General features: G+C 45.6%; 1 long non-coding RNA gene across 1 annotated transcript; it reads right to left on the minus strand.

Moving 5' to 3' along the window:
* Positions 1 to 682: 682 nt before the first annotated feature.
* LOC116089138 lies at positions 683 to 5,363 on the minus strand. The gene is made up of 3 exons (XR_004118178.1): positions 5,274 to 5,363; positions 1,166 to 1,832; positions 683 to 1,042 (listed from the first exon to the last, which is right to left on the minus strand). It is a non-coding gene; the product is annotated as an uncharacterized LOC116089138 (long non-coding RNA).
* Positions 5,364 to 11,256: the final 5,893 nt, after the last annotated feature.

Consider the following 11,256-nt stretch of genomic DNA (forward strand, 5'->3'; position numbering starts at 1 on the left):
ACTCCAACCGGATGTCTACTGAGTGCCTTTATCTTGCCTTCCTGGTTTTGTCTTTCCAGACTCCTTAACGTCTCAAAAAATCGGGGGTCTTAAGAACTAGTGAATTTCCAAAAGAATGAATGGATAGAGGTTTTACTAAATGGGGCACCTCAGAGGACAAAAACTGTGGCCCGAGGGTGCTTCATCTGACACCACGGGAGTCCCAGTGCCAGTGAGCAACCCTGGTCCCATGTGTTAGAATATTGGAACTCTGAGCACATGCAGGACTCTACCTTCTCCCCCCACCCCCCATCTCCTGGCTCTTTACAAGAGGCCTGCTTTCTGCACTGCTGTAGAAATAACACAGCTTCCCAGGGAGAACTCACATCGCACACTTACAGATCGAAGACGTTGTTTACCGAAAAGGCACAAGGCCAGCTGTTGCTAATGCCCAAAGAAGAACCAGCCTCAAATGAATTTTGCTAACGTATATACATCTTAGACTTGTGTGCTCCCCCTACACTGAAATCCTTAAATCTCTTTTAGGTCCCAGCCCCAGGTTACACTTTGAACAGTTCAAACAGAGGCAGTCGACTGCAGATCTAGCTTTTTGGCAGATGGGAGATTCAGACAGCAAAGATATTACTGCCAGAATTATTTCTTAAGTGCTTCAGGGTTGTTCCTTTCAAATGGTTGCTACACGGGTCATCTTGCCTACCTGGCAGAATTATGGTTTTCCCAAGAACTGGGGGTTTTATGGCAGGTCAGGCTGTAACAGTGGTTGTGATCCTGTGCTGTTCCATTGAGGTATCTTCTTTGATAGGGGGATGGGCCTAATGGCTGGCCAATCCTGGTAAACAAAAGTTTCCATCCCAGCATCGAAAATTCCCCTGATCTCTAACACGTCTGATCATCAGACTACTCACCCTTGGGGTGTGGTGGAAGCAATGCTCCTAGACCTAAATTCCACTTGTGTGACTTAGAATCTCCCAGGCAAGACCATTATTAGTAAATCCTTTATACCATCAACTTTATCACCGAATTTCTTCTGCACCAGTGCGACCTGAGAGAACAGAAGTAGCAGATAAAAACTGAAAATGGGTCTTGGGTCTCTAGAGTCGAATTTAACAAGTTTTAAGGCAATGAAATAGAATATCACACATCTCCATATGACATTGGGACGCACCAACTTCTCTTCCTGGTCCAGGTAGCTGCTTTTCCCAGGGGCTTCTGCTCCTCCAAAGTGATGTAGAATTTATCTTGCCTCTCTGCTTCAAGGAAAGGGTCAAATCTCCAGATTTACTTTACAGAAACCCCAGTGAAGCTGAGGCCTCTCTCCTGGCCGCTAAGCTCGGCAATCACATCCTGATAGAGCAGACATTGCCTCCAGGGCCACATGGATGCTCTGAGATAGGTCTGCATCTTCCTTGCTTCCCTGTACACACAACTGGCCACCCAGGATGCTCCTAGGTTGATCTCTGGAGTTCTGGTGGGGGAGGTCTCTGCTGGCCTCTTGTTCTGATTACTGTCACTGAAGAGTCAAGATGTAGGAAAGGCTGACCTTAGGGAACAAGGAAGCACACAGTGAAAGAGATTCCTAGCCACTTGTCCTGAAGCAAATGGTCTCTGAGCCAAGACATAGGGTGGCATTATCAGTTTATGAGGGTTGCTATGACAACATAACTCAGCCCGACTGTCCCCAGCAGCGCATAATCATGTTCTTGTGCTTAGGAGGCTGGAAGGCCAACATCAGAGTATCAGTCGGCCAGGTGCTTATCTCTCCTTAGCTTGTAGATGGTCACCTTCATCTTCATATGGCACTCTCCCTTGGTACTTTCATACCAGGCATCATCCTGTAGCAGAGAAAGTCTCAGCCAGTCTCATCTTTGCATATGGATGAGAAGGAAGGAGCTACTGAGCTAGCACCAGGGGTTGGGCTTGTGACAGTGAGTGGCTTAGTAACCACTCTCTTCCTTTCACTCTCCCTCCCCTGCCCTCCCCTCCTCTCTTCTCTTCTCCTCTCTTCTGTGTTTTCAATTAACCTATGACATGGCTATGTATCAAGAAAATAATGTTATTCTTTTGTGTAAGTTACTCAACCCCAAACCCAATTACATGGTGCAGGGAGAGGGTGGAGGGTGGTCTGTCAATAAAGAGCACACAGACACTGGGGAGTGGAAAATGTTTTTGAGGGATAGCAGTACACTTGCTGTATTAGTCAGGGTTCTCTAGAGTCACCGAACTTATGAGTACTTTTTATATAGTAAGGGAATTTGCTTTAGTCCAATTCCTAACAATGATCAGCAGCAGCTGTGAATGAAAGTCCAAGGATCTAGCATAGCAGTTGCTAAGTCCTACAAGGCAAGCAGGCAAAGAAGAAAGAATCTTCCTTCTTCTAATGTCCTTATGTAGGTCTCCAGCAGAAAGCATGGCCCAGATTAAAGGTATGTGCCACTACACCTGGACACTTGCTTTGTCCCAGATGACCTTGAACTCAGAGATCTCCTTGGGATTCATAGCCACTATGCCTCAAGATCTCCTTGCCAAGATCCAGGTCAGAAACTTTTATCTCTCAGCCTCAAGATCAGGACCACAGGTGAGCCTTCCAATTCTGGATTGTAATTCATTTCAGATATAGTCAAGTTGGCAACCAGGAATAGCCATTACACTTGCCTTGGTTTTGTCTTCCTGAAAAGAACAGGCAGCAGTTTGGGTTTGGTTTCACTGGAAGCTTGGCCAGAGCAAACAAGTACTCAGAGATAACCTTTTGAACAGCAGTGCTAACCATTCCTGCTTAGCAACAATTTAAAAAGCAAAGCAGAAATCCCGCTCCCTCAAAAAACCCAGAGAAGATGGATTTTACTTCTAGACCTCTGCAAGACCAAAGCTCCTACCGGCAGGGTTGGATAAGGAGACGCCCTTCCCTAAAAGATGCTAGTAAGTTCTATATCACATCCTCCTGATAGCCAGGAGGTTCTCTGTTGTGTTCACCTGATGTCCTGCTGACAGCAAGCCTTTAAGATTTGCCTGAGGGAAGATAGAAATCCAGGGCTGGGCTCTCACTGTCCAGCAGAGATAGGCAGCAGAAGATGAGGTACCATTTCACTCATGCCAAAATGTTTCTAAGATTCTCACCATCACCGAACATTCCATCAAAGTGCAAATGTACCTGGGGAGGGATGTGTTGGCTAGCTATATGGCAACTTGACACAAACTCTCTGAGAAGAGAGACCTTTCAATGAAAAAAATGCTTCCGTATGATGGGGCTGCAGGCAAGTCTGTAGAGCATTTTCTTAAATTAGTGATTGATGGGGAGGGTCAGTTCATAGTGAGTGCTGTCATCTTTAGGCTGGTGCCCCTGAGTTCTATAAGAGAGCAGGATGAACAAATCATGATGAACAAGTCAGTAGGCAGCATCCTTCTATGGCCTTTGCATCAGCTCCTACCTCCAGGTCCCTGCCCTGTTTGAGTTCCTTTCCTGACTTCCTCCAAAGGAAGGATGGATTTGGAAGTGTAAGCTGAATGAACCCTTTGCTCCTCATGTCGCTTTGGTCATGGTGTTTCATCATGGCATGAGTAACCCTAAGTAGGATAAGAGCATTGATTACATGCAGGGAGAATCAGGTTTAAAATAGGTCTGTGTTCTCATCTAGTCTCCTGCATCTTCTAGTTGCATAATCTTGCACAGAAGACTCAACCTCTCTGAGTGTGGTGGACTCATCTTTGCTATAACACTCCTGATCATACCCAAAAGATGCTCCATCATACCAGAAGGACACTTGCTCACCTATGTTCATAGCAGTTACTTGTAAGTAATTAGCCAGTCAGGAAGTGGAAAGAGCTTAGATGTCCAACTAAAGAATGGATAAAGAAAGTATGATACATTTACACAATGGAATATTACTCAGCTATTAAAAAACAATAACATTGTGAAATTTGCAGGTAAATAGGATGGAACTAGAAGAGATCATCCCAAGTGGGGTGATTGAGACCCAGAAAGGCACACTTGGTATGTACTCGTAAGCAGATATTAGCCAGAAAGTACAGGATACCCACACTACAATCCACAGACTCCAAGAAGCTAAGTAACAAGGAGGGCCTAAGGGAGGATGCTTGAATCTCACGCAGAAGAGGAAATAAAATAGGTATCAGGGTGAATTGAGGGAGGGAACTGGGTGGAGGAGGACATGGGGAGGGGTTTAGGTGTGGGAGGATGGAGAGAGAGAGAAATGGGATAAGGGACATCTCTGGGATGAGCCATAAACCTAGGACAAGGGAAACTCCCAGGAACCTATGAGGGTGAACCTAGCTAAGACTCCTAGCAATGAGGGGTATGAAACTGGAAATGGCCACCTTCTGTAACCAGGCAAGACTTCCATTGGAGGGATGGAGACATCAACCCAGCCACAAAACCTGTGGCTACAAAACCTACAATTTGTCCTGCCTATAAGATGTGCAAGGATAAAGATAGAGCAGAGATTGAGGGAATGGCCAACCAATGATTGGCGCAGCTTAAGACTCATTCCGTGGGAGAGAGCTAACCCCCTGACACTCTTAATGATACTCTGCTAAACTTGCAGAAAGGAGCCTAGCACAACTGAGAGGCTTCACTCAGCAGCTGATGGAAACAGATGCAGAGACCCACAGCCAAACATTAGATGGAGCTCAGGGAGTCTTGAGGAACAGGAGGAGGAAGGATTTTAGGAGCAGAGAGGTCAAGGACACCACAAGAAAACCTACAGAATCAACTAACCTGGGCCCATAAGGATCCACAGAGACTGAGCCACCAACCAGAGAGCAGGCATGGAATGGACCAAGGTCCCTTACACATATGTAACAGATGTACAGATTGATCTTCATGCAGGATCTCTAAGAGCAGGAGCAGGGACCGTCTCTGGCTCTGTGGCCTGCCTTTTGATCCCTTCCCCCTTACTGGGCTGCCTTGTCCAGCCCCAACAGGAGAGGATGCTCCTAGTCCTGCTGCAACTTGACATGCCAACAAGACTTGTTATGCTTGGGAGACCTCCCCTTCTTTGAGAAGAAAGGGAGGGGGAACGGGCAGGAGAGAGGGAGGGACTGGAGGAGAGGAGGGAGGTGAGGCAAGACTGGGGAGTGGGATGAGGGGAAGATGAGATCAGGATGTAAAGTAAATAACTTAATAAAAAGGCAAATACACAAAATATATTCTAAGAGACACTGCGAAGAAAAGAAAGCAAAAGAAAAGAACTAGAAATGGTCCGTTGCTTGCATCTTCCCCAAGCCATCTTTATCTGGCCTCAGAACTGCCACCTTACCTGTCCTCCTTGGTCCTGGCTCCTGGCCCAGACCTGCCACTTGGTTTGTGAGCTTACTGGGTACCCATTGGTAGTTTGTCCAGTGAGATCTCTGAGTTGATGTGCTGATGTCAGAATGAGGTGAAGAGGCAGTCAGTTTCCCCACACTATGACAAAATAACAGAGATAACGAACTGCAAAAGAGGAAAGGTTTATTTGGCTCATGGTTTCGGGTTTCAGTCTGGGGTCAGTTCCTCCATTGCTTAGGGGCTTCTGAAAAAAAAAAAACCAAATAACAACAACAACAACAACAAAAACCAGCCTCTCACTTCCTGGCAGGCTGGAAGTGAAAGGGATAATAGGGAGGAGCCAAGGTCCCAATGGCCACTTCTAAGGCCCAACTCCAATGACCCAACTTCCTCCCACTAGGCCCCATCTATTAAAGGCTTCTTTACCTGTCAGATAAAAGCAGGGTGGTGACCAAGCTTAACACATGGCCTTTGTGGGGACATTTCAGATCCACACTACACCAGTAGATAACTAGAAACACATTTCACACACCACCGCCCCCTGCCCTCCGCCCCCATAGCCCCTGCTGATGGCACACTTGGGAGTCAGAAACCTTGCTGAGCGACAGTCAAATAAGTTGGACAGACCTTCACAAGTGGGCTCTTACCCTGCAGAGAAAGTGGAGAGAGCTTCATTCGAATGTCAGCAGGGGACAGGGAGACCTGCTCAGTAATAAAATGTACCATGGCTCACAAGAAATGCAAGAGTGTCCAGGGCTCTCTCGACCTGGGGCAGGATGTTCCATAAGACCTTTCTTTCTAGGAAAAGAAGGGAACATCTTCTGTTGATTCATCATCTTCTCACAGAGGGCATACCTATGGCAGGGATCACCTGTCTTTATAAGTCATGTGTGCTTGATCACACAAAGCATGCATATCCACACTATATTGGCTCAACCTACTGCGCACCTACTATGCGGTAGGCATGGTATTAGAGTCATGGTCAAATGGTGAGAAAGCTAGAATAACCCCTTCCTCCCAAGAGGTCACATGGCTGTGTGGGAGAAAAACCTGTGAGAAGATTAGTGTACCTGTGAGGCAGCTTCTAGAGAACGTTACTTGTGGGAAACTGGATCCCTGGTCAGTATCTAGGGACCAACACCTGGGCTACCCCAGGTCCATTCTCACCCCTGCAGACACACAGATGCCAAGAAGCAATCAGGACCAGCCATTCCCAATCTCTGGTGTAAATTTGAGGTGCTGTAGAGTACCACAGGAACTGGGTGGCATATAACAATAAATTTTTCCCTGTTCTGGAGTTCTGGGCTCAGGGTCCATGTGGTAGAGCTCTGGTAAGCTCACACTAATAACTTACCAGCCCTCCAAAGGCCCCTCCAGATTCCCTCACATTGGAGGCCAAGGTTTCCACATATGAACTTGGGATTCCTAAAATAGGAGAAAACAGACATTGAGCCCATCGGATCACGAGCCCGAGCAGAAACCTTTTTGTTATTTGCCCATATCTTTAGAAAATAACTCGGCCTAGTCTACCCAACCTCCCCACCCCTTTGCTCATAGAAACCCAGCACAGGAAGTTGTTTATTCAAAATCTCAATACCCATAAGCCCCTGCGCACAACAACCCCCCCACACTCCCCCCATCCCTGTCCTGCTTCCCACCCCCACTGCCCTCGCTTTACTTAACAACAAACTCCTTCTGCCCAGGATAGTTTGGGCTAATTACTGAGCACTAAATTGTCTGATTTTTACATATTGTTCTGCTCGGAACTGCCAAAAATCGTGAAAAGTAGGGCCAGGGTGGGAGAGAGAAACATGTTTTGTTTTTTTTTTTTTTCTTTAATTATTTTACCTACAAGATTCATTTGAGAAGGGGAAAATAGGCCTGCTGCCCTAACTAGTTAGTTGGATGAGAACAAATTCCTCATTAATTTAAAATGTGTCAGCTGGAGAAGGCGATTAATGTGAGGATGACTGGACTGGAGAGGCCCTGTAACTTCTCACCAACTCTGCAGGGAAGACTGTACTGGGGGACACTGGGCAGAGCCAGCCCTGATGGGATGTTTGGCCATGGGGTCTCAGCTGACGATGCTACCCAATGGTCAGGGGGTTGCTGGTTGAGTCCGAGTGGCTTGGGGAGACTTAGATAACCAGGGATGAGGGAGGGGAGAGTGAGTGATGGGCTAGAGGCCCGGGAGTTTGCACAAGGCCCCTCCAGGCAAGCTGCAAAGCTGTTTGTAGCTATTAATCTGTTTGTCTTCCTTCCTGCTCTTTACGTGGGCAGGCTTAAGTGCTTGGCAAAGGGATGCTCCTGGGTTCTTTGAACCACCTGGTATTCTAGTCCCAGTAATACCAGAGAAATTGAGGTTCCCTCTTTTTGGGTTCTGTGTCTTGGCAGTAAAAGAATTTAGCAACGCCGTCAGAGGATGCTCAGAGACAGCTTTATTGGAGTTTTTGAGAAAACCCAGCAGCACAGACAAGCTGAAAAGCTCAGGAGTAGTCAGGAGGAAGGAGATGCAGAGAAAGAGGTTTGCCTTTTGAGTCCTTTAAAAAAAAAAAAAAAAGGCTGGAGGCCTGGCAAAGCAGCTGCATCGTTGGAGGTTCGGAGGAGAACTTCAGCGAATGAGTAGGAAGCCCAGAGTGTAGAAACAGGCTCAGACTTTGGCCCTCAACACAGAGAAAAAGAGACCAGAATGAACAGAAGGGCAAAGTGGCTTTGAAACATGGGCAGGCTCTTAGTGAAACATGGAGGGAGCTCAGCCAGTGTCTGTCGAGGGGGAGGGGCTTCTCAGAACATAAGCATTGTCTCTCTAAGGGGATAATGAATTCCTTCCCCTCTCTCCATAACAGGTCTTCAGGTGAGTTAGATTTCTGGGGATTGTGGAGAGGTGTAGATTCCTGGCCAGGTGACTGACAAGGTTATCTCTTAAAAGGCAGAGGCACTAGTATGTATGTTTTGGATTGTTTAGAATGTCGGGTGTTTACCAAGAGCCTGAGAAAGAACTTAGATCTCAGGACCAGCGGGAAGTAGGTTTCTCTCTCTTAAGGGTCCTCAACAGAGCCCAGGCACCTTCCCCTTAAAGTCTAAGAGCAGGCTAACTTAAAGTCTAAGAGCAGCAAAGTGGATGTTTACCTTTCCGGTGCTCCTGGGGAATGGGAGAGAGTTTTCCTCGATGACCTCGAGAGCTGTTAAGTCCCTAACATGTACTGCCTGAGCAGCCTGTAAGCGTCCGAACATGTGGAAAGAGGCACGTGGAGAAGGGGTATCTGATAATCCAAGGAAAGCTTTATTTGTATAGCCAACCCCCTGGACTCTTAGTCTGGAAGATCAGGGCAGGGTAGGTGTGTGCTGTGTTTGATGTCTCCCCAAAAGCCTTCAAGCCTACATCTTGAAGGATTAATGCTCAGCCTATGGTGCTATTGGGAGATGGGAGTCATCGGAGCTGTGCCTGAGAAGGGATTCTGGGTTGCTGGCTCCCTCATTCTTTGTTGCTTTTATTTCATGCATACCTCTCCACTGTGTACTCCTTTTGTGATATGCTGACTCATCACAGGCCCCTAAACAACTGGGCCGACCCACCAGGGACTGAACCCTTAAACATTGTGAACCCAAATAATGCCATTTCCTTTTTGTAGGCCGGTTGATTTATTATTTGTCATAATAATGCAAAGTTGACTTTGTACTGGACCAATACTAGGCTGATTAGACTTGTCTGGGATTAGGCAGTCTGGGTTGCTTCTGAAGATAAGAAGAGAAAGATTTCTTATGAGATGGCTTCGCTGGTTAGTGAATGATACCTTTGTAATTGTTTGGAACAGCCTGCTCAGGGATTAAACCAACACAGAGAACTGCAAAGCAAAAATCAAGAGGAAGAAGTCCTCACCACAAGGATTTAGTAACTGGGTTGAGCTGTGCCTCAAATTCAAAGTCTTTCAGTTACTAGAACCAATGATTCTCGTCCTTCGATTCAGCTTTTGTTCAATTTTTATGATTTATAATGGAAGTGTTCTAGTTCATTGTAATCCTATCAAGCCGCATAAATTGTATCTCCAAAACTCAATTTCTCACAGATAAAATGCATATAGTAAGGCCCTGATCCTTGGTGGATCCCTGTCTGGCTTTGAAGACAGCTAGTCTCGGGACCAAGGTATACTACTTTCTTGCCCATGTAAGCATCTTTGTCCTTGTGCCCTCTTGTATAATAGGGCAAACAAGTCCTACTTATCCCTGTGAAGTGCAAACAGCTGAGATAATACAAAGGAAAAGCAATCTGTGCACTTTCATGGGGATACTTTTGTTCCAGACATATGTGTATTTTAAAAAAAATAATCTTTAAAGATGGGCTGGAAAGATGGTTCAGCTGCTAAGAGCAACACCGGCACACTTCCAGAGGACCTGGGTTCAGTTCCCACCATCCACATGGCAACTAGCATCCATATGAGCTCCAGTTCTAAGGGATCTGGTGCCCTCTTCTGGCCTCCTCAGGCGCTGCATACACACAGTGCATAGTCTTACACGTAGGCAAAATAACTAGGTATGTAAAACAAAATAAATGCTAAAGAAAAATCTTTAAAGATAATAGATTCACACAGAGCCTGAAGAATCAATGCAGAGAAATCCCATGCAGCTGGTCTTGGTTTCCCTTAATGGTAAAATCTTATGCAGCTGTAGTGAAGCAGCATGATCAGGAAGTTCACCTTCATGCAGCACACAGACTCCACTCAAATCCCACTTCTCTTGCATGTGTGTAGTTAGTTCTGTAAAATGTAGATGGGCAGCTGCTTACTAGCAGCAAGTAGCTTAACAGCTGACTAATGTCAGCATAAATCTTCTTGGGGATTCCTTGTGCTATCCTTTCTAACAATCTACGGACAAACTATATGGATAGCCTCTTATATATCTCTGTCTTTACAGTTTTATCACTTCGAAGATCTTATGCAAGTGGAATAAATATGATACGTAACCTTCTAAGAATAGCCGTTAACTCGAAACCAACTCATTGCATGTGTCAATCATTCCTGTCTCTTTATTGCTGAGTAGTATTCCATGACATGGATATACCACAGTGGCTAAATCACCATTAGAGGACACATGGGATGAATTCAGTAGGGAAGAGTTACTATAATAAAGTTACTGTGAACATTGCATTTGTCTTTTAGGATCATTTCCTGGGATGAATACCTAGACGTATAACGGCTATGCTCATTTTCAGTTGTAAGCGATAAACGGTTTTCCAGAGTTCTGTGCACTTTTCATTCCTACCCACAACATGAAAGTGACCCAACTTCTCCACATTCCCAGTACCATTTCTTGTTCTCAGTGGTGGAGGGCACCAGGTCCTTGTACTTACAGTGAACACTAAGGAAAACAGGAATGTTAAACACACAGGCTTTTCTCTTCAGCAGAGGGAAGTAATATCTGTTTCTACCCAGAAATCTGGAAATGTATGTAGTTAGTCACCTGGTGATCTTTGCTATCTGTAGTACCAGGCCTCACCCAAGTCCCTGAGAGTACTGTATTTATCCCATATTCTTGACCATTCCTTCTCAGTCAACAGGACCTATTCATATGAAAGAGGTCCCATGGACTTGGCAAAAAAGTTGACTAGTATGCTTATACCAGTCCCTGCCTCCCTATACCTATACTTAAGCTTTGTTTCTCAGTCAGTAGGACCTGTTCTTATGGAAGAGATCACAGGTACTTTGCAAATGTCATGTACTTTGCAAAGGAGTTTCAATGGAGTTGAGCCTTAAGGCTTATTGTAATTATTGTCACAAGGAAACTTTTCCACAATGTTTTATGTAGGCTTATGTTTTTTAAAAAACCTATTTTAATAAGTGTGCTTAAATGCTTTATCCTCCCATTTAGCTCACCACTCATCAGAGGTAGTGGAAAGGAAAGGTCAAAAGAGGATGTGCACATGTTCAGAAATAGTTCTTTGGGGTGAACCCAACATGGGTTGTTGGGATAACAGCAGT

The sequence above is a fragment of the Mastomys coucha genome, unplaced genomic scaffold (genome assembly GCF_008632895.1).
Source record: "Mastomys coucha isolate ucsf_1 unplaced genomic scaffold, UCSF_Mcou_1 pScaffold14, whole genome shotgun sequence".
Classification (NCBI taxonomy): domain Eukaryota; kingdom Metazoa; phylum Chordata; class Mammalia; order Rodentia; family Muridae; genus Mastomys; species Mastomys coucha.